Consider the following 16,755-nt stretch of genomic DNA (forward strand, 5'->3'; position numbering starts at 1 on the left):
GAAGGAAAGAGGGCTGCGGACGTAGCACCGCCGTATCCTTGTGGATGACCAGGGAGGGAGACTTGCATAACAAGGCCGCCAACTCAGAAACCCTCCTGGCAGATGTAATAGCCACTAGAAAAGCTACTTTCTGAGAGAGTGTTAACAAGGGAATCTCCCCAATGTTCTCAAATGGGGGTTTCTGAAGCGCCAATAGTACCAGATTCATATCCCATGGAGGTAGCGGTGGTCGTACCGGAGGGACTACGTGTCGAACCCCTTGCACAAAGGTACTCTACAATGAGTAACTCGCCAAGGGGCGTTGGAAAAAGACAGCCAAGGCTGATATCTGTCCCTTGATGGTGCTTAAGGCAAGTTTCTGATCCACTCCTCGCTTCAAAAACGAGCAGTATCCTGGAAACTGAATAAGTGCATGGACGCCACCCAATCTCCTCACGCATGGAGATGTAAGCCTTCCATGTACGATGGTAAATCTTCCAAGAAGAAGACTTCCATGCCCTCAGCATAGTGGAAATTACCGAGTCTGACAGACCTTGGTCCATTAGCACCTGGTTTTCAACAGCCATGCCGTTAAAACCAGCTATGATAAAGTAGGATGAAGTATCAGACCTTGCGCTAGGAGGTCCTCTCGCAGTGGTAGCCACCAAGGAACATCCGCCACCAGTCGTACTAGGTCAGCGTACCAAGGACGCCAAAGCCAATCTGTGGCAATCAGAATTACTGGAATCCCTTCGGCCTCCACTCTGCACAGCAGACGCGTGGTAGAAGCTTGAGTGGGGGGGGGCATAAATCAGCCGATAATGCCCCCATGGAGCCACCAATGCATCTGACGCGTTCGCCCAGGTGTCTCTTGTCCTGGACACAAACCTCTGCACCTTCCGATAGAGCCAAGAGGTCCACATCTGGTGTGCCCCATCTTAGGCAAAGGAGCCTGAATACCTCCGGATGCAATGACCATTCCCCTGGGTCCAGCATCTGATGACTTAGGTAGTCCGCCTGCCAGTTTTCTACGCCCGGGATATATGGCTAACAGGGCCGGCACATGTCCCTCTGCCCACTGGAGGATGTGAGCAACCTCCCGTGCTGCAGCTGAGCTCCTTGTTCCTTCTTGATGGTTGATGTACGCCACCGCCGTGGCATTGTCTGACTGGATCCTGATCGGTCGCCCTTGTAGCCTCATTCACCATGTGGAGAGGCAAAGTCTGATCGTCCGAAGCTCGAGCACATTGATCGGCAGTTGGGATTCTTCCCGCAACCAAAGGTCCTGGGCCGACTGTACTCCCAGCACTCCCCCCCCCCCCCCCCCCAACCGGTTAGGCTTGCGTCCATTGTGATCACCGTCCAATTGAGAGGAAGGAACGATCTCCCAGACCGAAGGCCGGAGATCTCAGCCCCCAGAGAAGGCAATCCCTGACTAACTGGCTCACCCGAATTTGACAATCCAGGGATAATGGAGATTTGTTCCATTTTGCCAAAATCTCATTCTGCAAGACTCGAGTGTGAAATTGAGCATACGGTACCGCCTCGAAAGTGGCTACCATAAGGCCCAGAACACGCATGAAAAAGCGCAGCGACAACCACCTGCGGATCCTCAACAACTTCACCGCAGCTTGAAGAGTCTGCAGCTTGCCTGAAGGGAGAAAAACAGTCCAACAGCAAGCCCAGGTACTCCAGGCTTTGTCGGCACTAACACCGACTTCTTTAGGTTCAGCACCCAGCCAAATTCCCGGAGAGTCTGCATGGTGATCGCTACATCCTCCCTCAATTCTGAGGCAGAAGCTGCTCTCAGAAGGAGGTCGTCTAGGTAACCCACAATTGCGATCCCACATTGCCTTAACAGTGCCAGAATTGGAGCTAACACTTTGGTAAAGACTCGGGGTGCTGACGCCAGGCCAAAAGGGAGAGCCAGAAACTGATAGTGCTCTTCCCCGACTGCAAATCGCAGAAACCTCTGATGCCTGAGCCATAAGAGTACATGTAAATACGCGTCCTGGATATCCAGAGATGCCAGGAAGTCCCCCTGATGGAGTGCAGCGACCACGGAGTGAACTGATTCCATCCTGAACCTTTGCACTTTCACACAGCTGTTGAGGGCCTTAAAGTCCGGGATTGGATGCACTCCTTCCTTTTTGGGAACTACAAACAGATTGGAGTAGAATCCCTGAAACCTTTCCAGCGTAGGTACAGGTACTATCACCCCACGCAGTAGCAGGTCCCGTACTGCCACAGACAGGGCTTCCCGACGAGCTGGAAGTAGAGGTAGGTTGGAGGGGAAAAAATCTGTTTGGTGGACAAGAAAGAAACTTTATCTTGTATCCCAATAAATCCATGTTCGCAAACCCACTGGTCGGACAGTAGAAAGGTCCACCGGGCTGCAAATTCCGGAAGGCGACCCCCCAACCGAGAGTTGAGCGGGGGCAAACCTTCATTTTAACATTTTTTGTTTGCAGACTTGTTTGGTTTGCGAAACCAGGGATGCTTTTGTCCTATAGCAGGTGCCTTGTCGGATTGGGAATGCTTACCTGCCGACCCGGGTGGGCGAAAAAGCCGTTTATGAGCGGAAAAAGAGGGCCCTTGCCTACGGCGTGGCTGCTTACCCTTCCTGGACTGTGTGAGCAATGTGCTCTTCCCACCAGTAACATTTTTAATAATGTCATCCAGCAAAGCTCCAAAGAGCCTTTCACCTTGGAAGGGTAAATCTGCCAGAGCTTTTTTTAGATGCCTGGTCCACAGACCAGGATTTCAGCCAAATCAGGTGCCATAGCACCACTGCTGATACTGATGCTCTAGATAGCAGGGGGACCGTATCCAGTGCCGCATCACAGACATACTTAAGGCCATGCACCATCTGGTCTGCCAGCTCTACGCAGACCGGGGGAGACTGTTGCTTCTCCAATTCACGGTGCAACAGCTTTGCCCATTCAGTAAGTGTCTGCGACACCAAGGCCATGACCAGCACAGGTCGTAACGCTGACCCCACTACCATAGTCGGCAGGATCCTTGTAGGCAGGAGTCCCTTCTACCGGAATCGTGGTTACTCTATTTAACCTGGATACTGGGGGTTCAACGACCGGAGGAGATGTCCATTTTTTCAGGAGGCTCTCCTCAAAGGGGTAACCCACCACCATTCTTCTTGGGACTGAAAAGGCCCGCTGCGGACTTCCCCATTCCTTGTAGATGAACTTATCAAAATACGGAAACACCTTAGGCATGCGGGCTGGTTTGCGGGACCCAAAAGGGACTGCCACCTCAGCAGAGGTTCCTGCTGCATCCTGTATTTTCAGGCTATCCCGCACCGCAGTGATAAGTGCTCCTACTTTTTCCTGCGCTAACCCGGACACAGAGTCATTCTCACTGTCCAAGCGGTCCTGGTCCACATCCTCTGACACATCAGAACAGGGGCCGCCAGTCACCGCAGGACCCGAGTCTGAATCAGAGCTCTCCCCAAAAAACGGGGGGGGGGGGGGCAGGGGGGAGTTTTTTTTACCCCCCCTTGCGCCCGCACAGCGCTTACACAACAAAGGTCTCCAAGACCGCCGACAAAGCGTCCATAGGCACCGCATTTTTTGCAGGTGAGCCGGTTGCAATATCAGATGTCTGGGGAAGAAGTGCCAGCTTCTGACGCCATGCTGACCCTCGCTCGCCTGCCACAACTTAGGGACTTAGGGCAAGGTACACAAATCCCACCCTTCTAGCTGCTCACAGACTGGGGAGCCCCACCGCAGGACTCACCACCCTGACCAAGTGCTGCGCTGTGCTGCCGCTGACCGTTCTGCCCTGTTTCAGTCACAAAGTGCTCAGAGTGAAAACCGCGCTGTTCTGAGGTACACAGACTCAGCACTAGAGGTAAAAGCGCTGAGGCTAAAAGAAAATGGCCACCGGCCATCCTTAGTACAAAATGGCGGCAGCCTATCCTGAGGTAAATTTACTCAGGCACCTCACAGCGCAGTAAAAAGGGGCAGAAAAACAAAAACGGACCCTAACAGCCAGCGCAGCCCTGCCAAAGCTCAGAGCCCCCCCCCCAGAGGATCCCCAGCCTAGGTACATACACCCCACCTCATGCCAAGTCACACATAGGCCCCAGCAGGGAGAGGAGGGAATGAGGGAGAGGGAGAGTGAGAAACCCATTAGTTGACCTCCCAGGGAATACCCAGCTGCTTTATCCTGCCGAGGCAGGGACAGCCGTACTTACCCTTCCTGTCGGGATTGCTGGACACATTCCACCACAGACCCATCACCCGAGCAGTACGGGGTGGCTACTGGCCACGGAACACTGTGACACGGACAGCAGTAGCCGGTCATATGTGGGCACCGGAACATATAGCTCACTGGCCGCCCCTGGAGCAGAAGGGGCATGTCGCGGCCGACCCAGCACATAGCTAGGGTCTGCTCACGCTCGATGGCCAGGCTGGGGAGACTACCAGGATCTATATTATCCAGCCGGTCGTTGATAGTAGATCATAGGATCAAAATTTGTAGAAAAATCTTTTAAAAAATCCCAGGATCAATGGTCCCCTCAGGGAGTCAGGTCCTTCTCCTACACTAGGCAGAAAAATAACTGAGCAGCAGGGTGAGGGGTTATAGACAGAGGGACCACCCCCTGGGCGGTGCTGTGCAGTCTTGCCGTTTTTACGTGTATTACATGTTCTGCCTAGTCCTCTCCTGAAGTGGCGTGATAACCCTGAGGTCAAGAATTAAAGGAGCTGTGTCTGTCAATGAACGGAAGAGAAATGGATGATTAATCTACTCTCTATAGTGGGGGGTCCATGCATGAGAGTTCAAATGCAGAGGTGTGTAGATGGTCACAGATGGGCTGACTCTGAATGGCTGCCGGCTCATAACAAGCTAGAAGGGGCTCTGTAGACAGTAAAGAACAAAGAAAAGAGCAGCGCCATCTAAGTGTAGCTTGATAAAAAAAATTAATATAGGACAGACAATTTTAAACTCACAAGATTGTAGAGATTACAGCGCATGTGAAATGGTATAGGAAGTTCATCCACTCCTAGGGGAAAGCGGTCAGGCTCGCAGGTGGAGAGGCAGCTGATGTTCCCGGCTGCACTGGTGGCTCCCAACGCTTTCTGGTTGTCAGATTCAGCTCAGGGGCGGCTGGACACGTCACTTCCGGATGGTGAGAGAGTGGGCCTATACGTGCTCCTTCATCAGTGTTGTGTATGTGTTCCTCCCCACTCTCCCACCATCCGGAAGTGACGTGTCCAGCCGACCCTGAGCCAAATCTAAGAACCAGGAAGCATTGGGAGCCACCAGCTTTACTCTCTCATTTCTTGAGGCCTAAATCACCCCTTTTTGGAAAGTAGACCAGCCAAGGTATTTAGCAAGAGGTATGGCAAGTTTTTTTAAGTTGTAATTTTTTGTCAAAATGAAAAGAAAATGAAGCAATTATTTTTTAGTAGAGTGTTATCAACAGCTGTAGTGGGAAACAGGGACACTAACTGATATGATTTTTTTAAACACACTGTGACAAGAACAACACTCTGAGGAAATAAGGATTTTTTTTTTAATGTATATTATGATTGTTTATACCAGTGAATTTTACTGGTATAAACAACCATTTTTACTGAATGAATCTGATTCATTCAGTTTGTTTTGTTGTGATTAGCTGTGATTGGTCACAGCTAATTACATGATACAGTTGGGCTGTGATTGGCCCTGTCTGTTCCATGTGATCACTGTGACCAATCACAGCTAGAAACACAATTGTACACAATGGATGGCATGAAAGGACACCATCTATTATTTACAATTGTTTTGTGATCTGCTGTGATTGGTCGCAGCAATCACATGGTACCAGCAGCAGGCCGCAACAAAGATCAGGCATGGGCATAGCCAGTGACAGATCGTAGAGTGTGATGCCACCATATCAATATGGACCAAAATCTTTGAGGCATGTTTCCAACACCTTCTATGAATCTATGCCGCAAAGAATTAGGGCAGTACTGAAGGCAAGAGGAGGTCCAACAAGTTGTAGCTAATAAAGTGGCCGTTGAGTGTATACTCGCATTGGTCCATTCTGCTGCTTGGAGTGATAGGCAAATTTAACAAAATTGTTATAATATTTATGTATGAAGCCCGCTGCTGGCCGACATCACAGAGCCAGTCCAGGCTCGGGCAAGATTGTGACAATAAAGTTGGGATCCGTCCACGTGCCTGGACCAACAGAGAGCCTGAGCCAGCCGCTTGCATCACCTCCACAGTCCAGAGCTCCAGTGAGCACGAGGGGGGGCAGAGCAGAGAGCTGCTGACTGACAGTCAACAGCTCTCTGCTTAGGGAGCTGTGGGAACCAAGCAATCGGCGGTGTTAGAGCCGACGGGGGACCGATGCTGCATCCACCTAAGCAAGTCCATACTTCTCTTTGAAGCCATAGGACATAAGGCATTTTGCCTTGTCCTTGCATTGGCGCTACGATGGGAAGCACTGATGACCTTAACAAGGGCCAAGCTTTGAGTCGCAGCACACTCAGGACTATGGACCCCCGGGACAGAGCTGAATGGTCCAGGGCTGTCACATGGATGAGCCACATGCTCCTCCATACCTGGAAATAGGGGTTTTCCCTTCAGCTTCAAGCAATAAATAGAGCGTCAAGTGGGCTACATTATACTGCACACTGCAGACTAAGGCCTCTTGCACACGGGAGTAAAAAATTCCATGCTTTTCACTGATTTGACATTAGATGCATTGTTGTCTATGGAACAATGCACACAGCTAAATAAAGATCAGTAATTATCAATAATAAGTACAAAGCCATTAAAACAGATATAGAAAATGTTATATTTGAGTGCAGTAAATTACTCGCATACACATGTCTACACATTTATGAACATGTTTATTCGCGTATAAATGAGTATATTAAAACACTTAATTTTTCTTGTCTATGCACTTATGCACCTTTAAGCGCCTATATGCGTGCTTACACAAGGTCTTTAGAGAACATTTTACTCTGGATCTTTTTGTCAACAGGATCCAGAGTATAAACATTAGAAAATTATTATGCCTGTGTGCAACTGTCCTAAGGGAAATAAAAGACCATAGAAAACACACTTGCACTGCTCACATTCAAAAAAATAAGTTTAATAATTCAATATTGAATATAAAGTTGCATACATTTGTATCTTTTATATCCACCTGGAACTCTGCTTTAAAGTGGTTGTTTAGCCAATATAACAAAATCTTCCCATCCACTTTGTAACATAATGATGTGTCCCAGTGCCTGTATTATATAAAAAAAAAGCTGCCAATTTGTACCTACAACAGAGCATTTCCCGGCGTTCACGTGACTCCTCGGCTCTCTCCACTGACCAGCTGACAGCTCCAGTGGATGGGGCCGAGCACTGATGCTCATGTCAGCCAGGGAGGAGAGAGAGCTTGAGGAGTCACGTGAGCACCAGGAGAGTGAGACGCTCTCATATAGGTACAAATTGGCAGTTTTTTTTTGTTTTTTTGTAGAATATAGGCACAGGGGCACATAACCTTATGTTAACGTTAGACAGGCAGGACAGGGCAGGGCTGCGGATGACGGAGGCACGTAAACTTACCATGGTATCAGAGCTCAGCAGCCATGATAAACCGTGGTCAGTTTACAGGGGGGAGGGTATAGCCAGGCAGGATCAGCCAGTATTTTAGATGATGCAGGGTGTCGAATTACACAGCACAAGCACTGTGCTGTATAATATGCACTAAGGGAACAGGATTTTTTTTTTTTTTTAGGGTACCAAAAGACTTTAGGTTTTTATATGGGAAAGCCATTATGATCAGTCAGTAAGGGTAGATTTAGACGTGCGTCTAAATCTCCCTTACCTCTGAAGCCCAATGCACTTCCAGATCATGCTCCAGAGGCCAATGACAGGTTTACCTGTTTTAACCCCATTTTGCTGACAATCGTGCTGCAACCCATATGCATTGCATGTGCTTGTGGGGCATTTGTGGTGCTTCCCCATCGTTACATGTCAGGTCACGAAGCATCGCATCGGCATGTAAACATCCCCCCTCTTCTGCCTATTGCAGCTCAAGGGTGGGGGTGGATGGCAAGTCAAAATGAGGTCTAACTGCTAAATATACCGATGTGAATGTACAATGTATTTGTAATGCGCTGCGTAAATTGACAGCGCTATACAAGTACCTTAAATAATAATTATAGTTTAGACAGGTGTGGGACAGAAACTCATATTTCTACTTTGGGTACTTTGTACAATTTGTGTTGTGTCATCAATCACCCACTGACTAAGAGGGTCCACCCTTGAAACTAGTCAGCAGTGACATATGCTGAAGACAGCAGCTGCACACACTCCATCAAGAACTACTACTAGGACTGCCGTGCTGTGAGGATTGAGCAGGTCTCTGTTTGGAGGCTATTCCTGGAACCCCCTTCAGTAATTTGAAACAACCTTGTAACAAAAAAAAAGTAAATTATTTCTGCCAACAGTTATGCTAGCTTTCACATTATGCTCCTAAACTCGTACATGTTAAGCCCCTTTTACACATGGCGGATGCCAGCAGCATATCCACCCGCTTAGCAGATCTCTCTGCTGATCCTCGCTGAGCAGGCAGATGACAAGTCAGTGTCTGCTCTGCAGATGCAGCACATTGTTCTCTATGGGGCGGTCAGATGGAAACAGACCCCCTGTCTGTTTCAATCCAACTGTCATCCAATCCCATCCGCTGGACAGATAGGGAACGAATCCCCACCCATCTGTTTTTAACGGACCGGGTTGGATGCCGGCAGGTGTCAGCGGACAGCCACCGTTGCATAGAGAAGAATGGAGGTACCAATCGGGTCGACGTGAAAAACCGACAGGCAAATTCAATCAGAACATCCGTGTGAAAGGGGCCTTATTGGAAAGGACACTGTCAGTTTGTCCATGCAGGAAAAATGATAGTGTTCTTCAAGGGCATCCCCTGACCACCATATACTCACTTTATCTGTGCTCCCTTGCAGCTGGTAAGAATACTAAGCTCTTACTGGCATGGAAGAGAAAATGGCCTACTCCTCTGCGACAGGGCCTGGGTTTAGGGAGTAAAGTCACTATGTCCAAGTAATCAATAGAAATAACCACAGCATCCTCTGAAGTCATCTCTAGCTGAACGACGAACTTGCACTTTATTACTCTAATGAGCTGCGGGCCAAGTCTTTCCTGATCTGCAGCCTACCTCTTTGCTGTGACCCAGCCCACAGATCATTGGAGAAAAATAAACAAAAAATAGCGAGAGTTCGGAGGATGCCCAAGCTCATCTCTAATCAGCACAGGTAAAGTAAGTATATGGGGGGGGGAGGGGGGCAACCCCTTAACGCAGGCTGTACACATATACGCAGCAGCACAATAGTGGGCTTAAACTCCAAACTGTCTGGTATATATTCATACTGCAGGACTCGCTTATTTGTGTTGGGTACCCCCCAGTACAGTGACGGCGATGTCACCAAGCAGACAGGGTAGGCTTCCGATCATGTAATCACTGTGACCGCCAATCAATGTGACCACATGACTGGGAACCCCATGTAGTGCCATGGGCTTTACAAACGATTAAAAGGAATGAATAAGACGTGTAAATGGAGAATGCCATTTTTTGATTACATGCAGAAAGTCTATTGTCTCACAAGTCACACTTACCTGGCAGGAATGGTAGAGGGTCACTGCAGGGGCCTTTCCACACGCAAAGCAACTGTGGAAAGCTTCTTCATACTGTTCAGATGGAGCTGCAGACAAATCAGAAAAATACTTTCAGAATCTCAAATATGACTACAGGGAGCACTCTGCTTCTTCAAGATCCTTTTAAAAGAGATAAATGCTCAATAGGTTTACTGAACCCAAGTGTGAGCAATAGCAGGGCACAGAGCTTTCAAGAGTAGCCATTTAGAAGCCAGGGAATAGGTGTTCCTGTGTAGACAACAGTAGAAAAAGCTTCAAAATTTAAAGAGACCCGGTCACCAAAGCTTGCATGTAAAAAACACAAAAGAATCAAAAAGAACTGGAAATGCTCACTTGCAGTGTTTTTCCTTTCCATGAATCATTGTTATCGACTTGCAATGTGCCTCTGAACATACTAGAAAGTTTGAATAATGCAGAAGTCATTCCCCTAGCACTGCCCCCTCCCTTTTTGCACAATATAGCCTTCTCTTCATCTGGGAGGGTCTAATTACTGCCTGTGCTGGCCCAGCTCTTCCACCCCTCCCCAAGTAACCTTTTATGTAGCAGCCGGAAGAGAAGTAAAGGAGAATACTTTAGTGCCCTGGTGCCCAACCTGCCCTTTGGCACTTTTTCTGTGACCCTCTGAGCTTCTGCAGACACTGATCTGTATTTCCCTATGACAGTGATGGTGAACCTTGGCACCCCAGATGTTTTGGAACTACATTTCCCATGATGCTCAACTACACTGCAGAGTGCATGAGCATCATGGGAAATGTAGTTCCAAAACATTTGGGGTGCCAAGGTTCACCATCACTGCTCTAGGACATGACTTCAGAATGACCGCTTATTAGCTCCCTGCGGCGTTGTTCCTGGTTGCCTAGCTGCACTACAGTTGATTCTCGACTATACTCTCCTGTCACATGACATTATGTAACCCTCCCGAGTGGAGGTGACACATTGAATCCTCGCAAATGGAGGCGCCGCCCTGTCGTCAGCCGGCCTATTACATTCTCTCAGGTCTGGTTAAATAGTAGGCGAGGTTGATAAAAGACACAAGTCCATCCTATGTGAGTGATATGTCAGTATTACATTGTATGTCCCTATTTGTTGCTCATCTAATAGTTTGCTAGGTTAATGTGTCAGTGAACCAGAGAGAGGCTTGGAACGCAAGCTGTGTTCTGTAATAGCGTTACAGACACGGCGCGTAATGATGCAATTACGGCAGCAACGTGATGACGCGATTGTGACGCTAGTTCTATCTGATTGGTGAGAATAAGCCATGGGATTTACTGCTAACAGCTGATCCGTTTTGAACTAGAATTTGTATAGTAGATATAGTGCCTGGTGTTTGTCAGCAGGTTCATGCCCCAGTTGATTGGTACGAAACGTGTTGGGTACATAGCCTGCTCAGCTTTATGCACCACGCTTATTACTACCGGCTTTTCTGATTACTTTTGGTACGCATCTTGTGCAATGTTTGTACTTTTTATTTTCCTTTTTTTAAATACATTTTAAACATTGGATTCATCTGCACTATGTGGAGGCCTTTTTTCAATATGATCCATGCTGCCTTTTGGATGAGATGAGCACCATCTCTATCGAAGACATTTCCATTGAAAATCCTGGATGTCGTGTCACCTTCAACCTGGCTGATGCTGATGTCTTCATTTACCAGATTATTTGTGTGAATTGGTGTCGGTGATCGTGTTCCTGACTGCTGTTTATGCCTGTTTGACTCACCGCAACTGGCGTGTGTGTAACCGTTTCATCCCCATTCCCTGGTGTTGGAAGCACGTCCCTGGGTGTCACGTGTAATCATCAGTTCGTATGAATTGGTTCCACTATTACATCCTATGAATTCTAGTATTCAGTGACCACATATGAATGATCGCACTTGATATGTTTGAATTCAATCACATTTCAAATGACTTTTATGTTATGTCTTACATCCACTGCACATATATGGCTTCTTTTACAGGGATCATTTCATGTGATATAATTTGGATGTGATTTTTTTTTAGTCATTTCTAGGCAGTGTTATTTTGTTGGCACAGGGGTATCATTGTGTACATTTTATCCCATGTCTAGATTCACGTTGCACTTAGCACTTTGACTATTATTGATATGCATTCCTGGGATCATTCTATGTATCCATAGGTATTCAGCTTTATACACTTCTTGCATTATCTACTTCACATCCCTGGATATTCACTCATTATTATCTCAGCACTGCATTTTACGTGTTCCTTTTTTTATTCTTTGCAATTAGTCTTATTGCTAATGCTGGCGGCTGTTGCACACTAGTAGCGCAACTTTTTCTCTTTACTCATGTATTTCCCTATTGCCTCATTAGAATAGTGATTTCTAGTAGTCTCATGTAATAGGTCTCGGACTGTCTCTTGAATCACATCTGCAGTCTCCAACTGTTTCTTGGCTTATGCCCATAGTCTCTGTACCGTGCCCATAGTCTCTGATCATCTCCTGTACCATGCCCATAGTCTCTGATCATCTCCTGTACCGTACCCATAGTCTCTGATCATCTCCTGTACCGTGACCATAGTCTCTGATCATCTCCTGTACCGTGCCCATAGTCTCTGATCATCTCCTGTACCGTGCCCATAGTCTCTGATCATCTCCTGTACCGTGCCCATAGTCTCTGATCAACTCCTGTACCGTGCCCATAGTCTCTGATCATCTCCTGTACCGTGCCCATAGTCTCTGATCATCTCCTGTACCGTGCCCATAGTCTCTGATCATCTCCTGTACCGTGCCCATAGTCTCTGATCAACTCCTGTACCGTGCCCATAGTCTCTGATCATCTCCTGTACCGTGCCCATAGTCTCTGATCATCTCCTGTACCGTGACCATAGTCTCTGATCATCTCCTGTACCGTGCCCATAGTCTCTGATCAACTCCTGTACCGTGCCCATAGTCTCTGATCATCTCCTGTACCGTGCCCATAGTCTCTGATCAACTCCTGTACTGTGCCCATAGTCTCTGATCAACTCCTGTACCGTGCCCATAGTCTCTGATCATCTCCTGTACCGTGCCCATAGTCTCTGATCATCTCCTGTACCGTGCCCATAGTCTCTGATCATCTCCTGTACCGTGACCATAGTCTCTGATCATCTCCTGTACCGTGCCCATAGTCTCTGATCATCTCCTGTACCGTGACCATAGTCTCTGATCATCTCCTGTACCGTGCCCATAGTCTCTGATCAACTCCTGTACCGTGCCCATAGTCTCTGATCATCTCCTGTACCGTGCCCATAGTCTCTGATCAACTCCTGTACCGTGCCCATAGTCTCTGATCAACTCCTGTACCGTGCCCATAGTCTCTGATCATCTCCTGTACCGTGCCCATAGTCTCTGATCATCTCCTGTACCGTGCCCATAGTCTCTGATCATCTCCTGTACCGTGCCCATAGTCTCTGATCATCTCCTGTACCGTGCCCATAGTCTCTGATCATCTCCTGTACCGTACCCATAGTCTCTGATCATCTCCTGTACCGTGCCCATAGTCTCTGATCAACTCCTGTACCGTGCCCATAGTCTCTGATCATCTCCTGTACCGTGCCCATAGTCTCTGATCATCTCCTGTACCGTGCCCATAGTCTCTGATCATCTCCTGTACCGTGACCATAGTCTCTGATCATCTCCTGTACCGCGCCCATAGTCTCTGATCATCTCCTGTACCGTGACCATAGTCTCTGATCATCTCCTGTACCGTGACCATAGTCTCTGATCATCTCCTGTACCGCGCCCATAGTCTAAGATGGCATCACTCAGTAGCAGTCTCAGGGCTTTTGGATGTCTACAAGAGGGAGGCTTTTACAGGTAAATAACATACATAAAATATGTTAAATGCAGCCGCTCAGCTGTTATTACAAGCATCTCCCGCCGCCTTCCGTCCCACTGGGGGGGCCCAAGTGACCAGCCTGCATGTCCACCTGCTTACTAGAGTCTTGGATCCAGTAATCTGGAAGTGATGTCATGACACTAATTCCGGTTTACTGAAAACTTAAAGGGGGGGTTGCAAACCTTCAGGGTTTTTCACCTTAAAGTGGAGTTCCACCCAAAAGTGAAACTTCAGTTTATATGCTTCTTCCCTCCCTTGGCACCTTTCAGGGGAAGGGGTGGGGGGGAACGGCCCCCCGTTTTTGACAGGTACCCTTCCCCACTGCCGGGAGATGGGCCCGATATCCCGGAAGTTCAGCCCCCCGCCTCCTGGCTAATTAGAAAGCACAGCGATCTTTGTGCATGCATGCGCAGTAGGGAACAAAGATTCACTGCCTGGTTCCCTTAACAGGAATGGCGGCTGCAGCACCCGGGAGTCGATCTAAAGATCGGCGAGGGTACCGACATTCCGGGCTCCCTGGACAGGTAAGTGCCCTAACATTAAAAGTCAGCAGCTACACTATTTGCACCGCATACTAGCTCATTATGAAACACTTACCTTAGAACGAGGCGCTGGCATCTCACACTGTCCGTGCCGAGGGAGCCGACATGTTCCCTCTGCGTGCCTTACGGGTATCGCGGCTCCGGCACTGTGAGTGGCTGGAGGCGCAATGTCATCGCTCCCACGCATGCGCACGGGAGTTTTCTTCCCGGCAGGGTCCGGCGTCTGCCGGACCTTCAGCCGAGAATCCCCGATGTGCATGCGCCGCTGAAGTCAATGGCTCATTGCGAGGGGAATATCTCCTAAACCGTACAGGTTTAGGAGATATTCTTTTTACCTACAGGTAACTCTTTATTATAGGCTTTCCTGTAGGTCAAAGTAAAAAATTTACTATACAACCACTTTAAGGGCTGCCAGTTTGAGACCCCTGCTGGTTTAAAGTATGATAGAATGACTGTAGTAAAAACCTGTCAGCGCTTCTTCTATAAGAATAAAAAAAGACTTTACTCCCGCTTTACATTGTTTGGCAGTAATGTATGTCTAGCCATATATTCTTTTTCTTATTCAGGGCTGGTGCAAGGATTTTTGACACCCGGGCCGAGGCAAAACCAAATTTTTCCGCCCCCCCTTGGCTCCCCCCCATTTGCCCTGCCCTTGTATACCCCGCCTTTTTTAATAAAGCGCCCATCAAAAGGCAGCCTCACCAGCATCCATCAAAAGGCAGCCTCACCAGCGTCCATCAAAACGCAGCCTCACCAGTGCACATCACATGCAGCCTCACCAGCGCACATCACATGCAGCCTCACCAGCGTCCATCAAAATTCAGCCTCACCAGCGTACATCACATGCAGCCTCACCAGCGTCCGTCAAAACGCAGCCTCACCAGCGCACGTCACAACGCAGCCTCACCAGCGCACGTCACAACGCAGCCTCACCAGCGCACGTCACAACGCAGCCTCACCAGCGCACGTCACAACGCAGCCTCACCAGCGCACGTCACAACGCAACCTCACCAGCGCACGTCACAACGCAGCCTCACCAGCGCACGTCACAACGCAGCCTCACCAGCGCACGTCACAACGCAGCCTCACCAGCGCACATCACAATGCAGCCTCACCAGCGCACATCACATGCAGCCTCACCAGCGTCCATCAAAATGCAGCCTCACCAGCGCACATCACATGCAGCCTCACCAGCGTCCATCAAAACGCAGCCTCACCAGCGCACATCACATGCAGCCTCACCAGCGTCCATCAAAATGCAGCCTCACCAGCGCACATCACATGCAGCCTCACCAGCGTCCATCAAAATGCAGCCTCACCAGCGCACATCACATGCAGCCTCACCAGCGTCCATCAAAATGCAGCCTCACCAGCGCACATCACATGCAGCCTCACCAGCGTCCATCAAAACGCAGCCTCACCAGCGCACATCACATGCAGCCTCACCAGCGCACATCAAAATGCAGCCTCACCAGCGCACATCACATGCAGCCTCACCAGCGTCCATCAAAATGCAGCCTCACCAGCGCACATCACATGCAGCCTCACCAGCGTCCATCAGAACACAGCCTCACCAGCGCACATCACATGCAGCCTGACCAACGTCCATCAAAACGCAGCCTCACCAGCGCACAACAAAATTCAGCCTCATCAGTGCCCATCACATGCAGCCTCACCAGCGCCCATCAAAACGCAGCCTCACCAGCGCCCATCAAAACGCAGCCTCACCCAGTGCCCATCAATGAACATTTGCTTGCTTCCATCCATTCAGGAGTCAGGATACAGACACAGTCCTCCCCTACTGCTGTGTACTGCTATGTGGGGAGATTTCTCACTCACTTCCTGTTCTAATGACAACTGTTTTACCAGACAAGCAGCATACCCCCAACAGGAATGAGGGACATCTACTAGCTAATGTATGTAGCCATAGGACACACCCCTAGCCACACACCCTTAAAGGAGAATTAACCAATAAAAAGGTTAATTAAATCCACACCTTTTTTTTTTACCACTACTATTCCTATTCCTTATAATGGCTTCTAAAATATACAAATGCAGCAATTAAGAAATCAGATGAAAGGTTTAGCACTGGGAAACACTTTCTGAAAGATAAAACGTGCATTTTATACACAACTATATAGATCAGACCAAAATGTGGGGACTGAGGAGGAAAGATCGACATTGCTCCAAATCAGGGACAGTACGTTGAAATCAGGGACAGTTGGGAGCTACGAAGCAGTATTGGTAAGGCGGCTGCATTCTAGATAGTAAGGGGTGAGGAAACCAAAATGTTTGAGTTGTCACCTTAACAGGAAGTGAGGAGAAATCTTCCAATGGGCACACCTGTTCTGGCGACAACTGTCTGATTGGAGGGGGTGCCTTTCACCTCCTGTTGTGTCTCTGCGACAGGAAATGAAACTTCTGATTTCTTCCTAAACTATAAAAAGGCCCAGAGGGAGGAAAGCTATATATAGAGTGCGGTATATAGTCAGGTGAGCAGTATAGCCTGTACCTGAACGCTCCTCCTTCTCTGTGTCCCGCACCCCTCCCCCTCACCTGCAGCTCATCAATGAAGACAACGATGGGATAGGGAGAATCACCCCGTCAGCTGCCATGATCACTTCTTCCTACCAGGCGGAGAGGGGATGGGAGGAGCCGGGGCGGGGCTACCAAAGCTGTCAGGAGGGAGTACACAGGACAAGCTCTCTGGTGAGA

General features: G+C 48.7%; 1 long non-coding RNA gene across 1 annotated transcript; it reads right to left on the reverse strand.

Moving 5' to 3' along the window:
- Positions 1-7,066: 7,066 nt before the first annotated feature.
- LOC143974602 (uncharacterized) lies at positions 7,067-16,755 on the reverse strand. Its single transcript, XR_013272254.1, has 3 exons — positions 16,597-16,755; positions 9,622-9,707; positions 7,067-8,400 (listed from the first exon to the last, which is right to left on the reverse strand). It is a non-coding gene; the product is annotated as an uncharacterized LOC143974602 (long non-coding RNA).

This window comes from Lithobates pipiens, unplaced genomic scaffold, assembly GCF_037356315.1.
Source record: "Lithobates pipiens isolate NorthernLeopardFrog02 unplaced genomic scaffold, aLitPip1_a1.2 Scaffold_13, whole genome shotgun sequence".
Classification (NCBI taxonomy): Eukaryota; Metazoa; Chordata; class Amphibia; order Anura; family Ranidae; genus Lithobates; species Lithobates pipiens.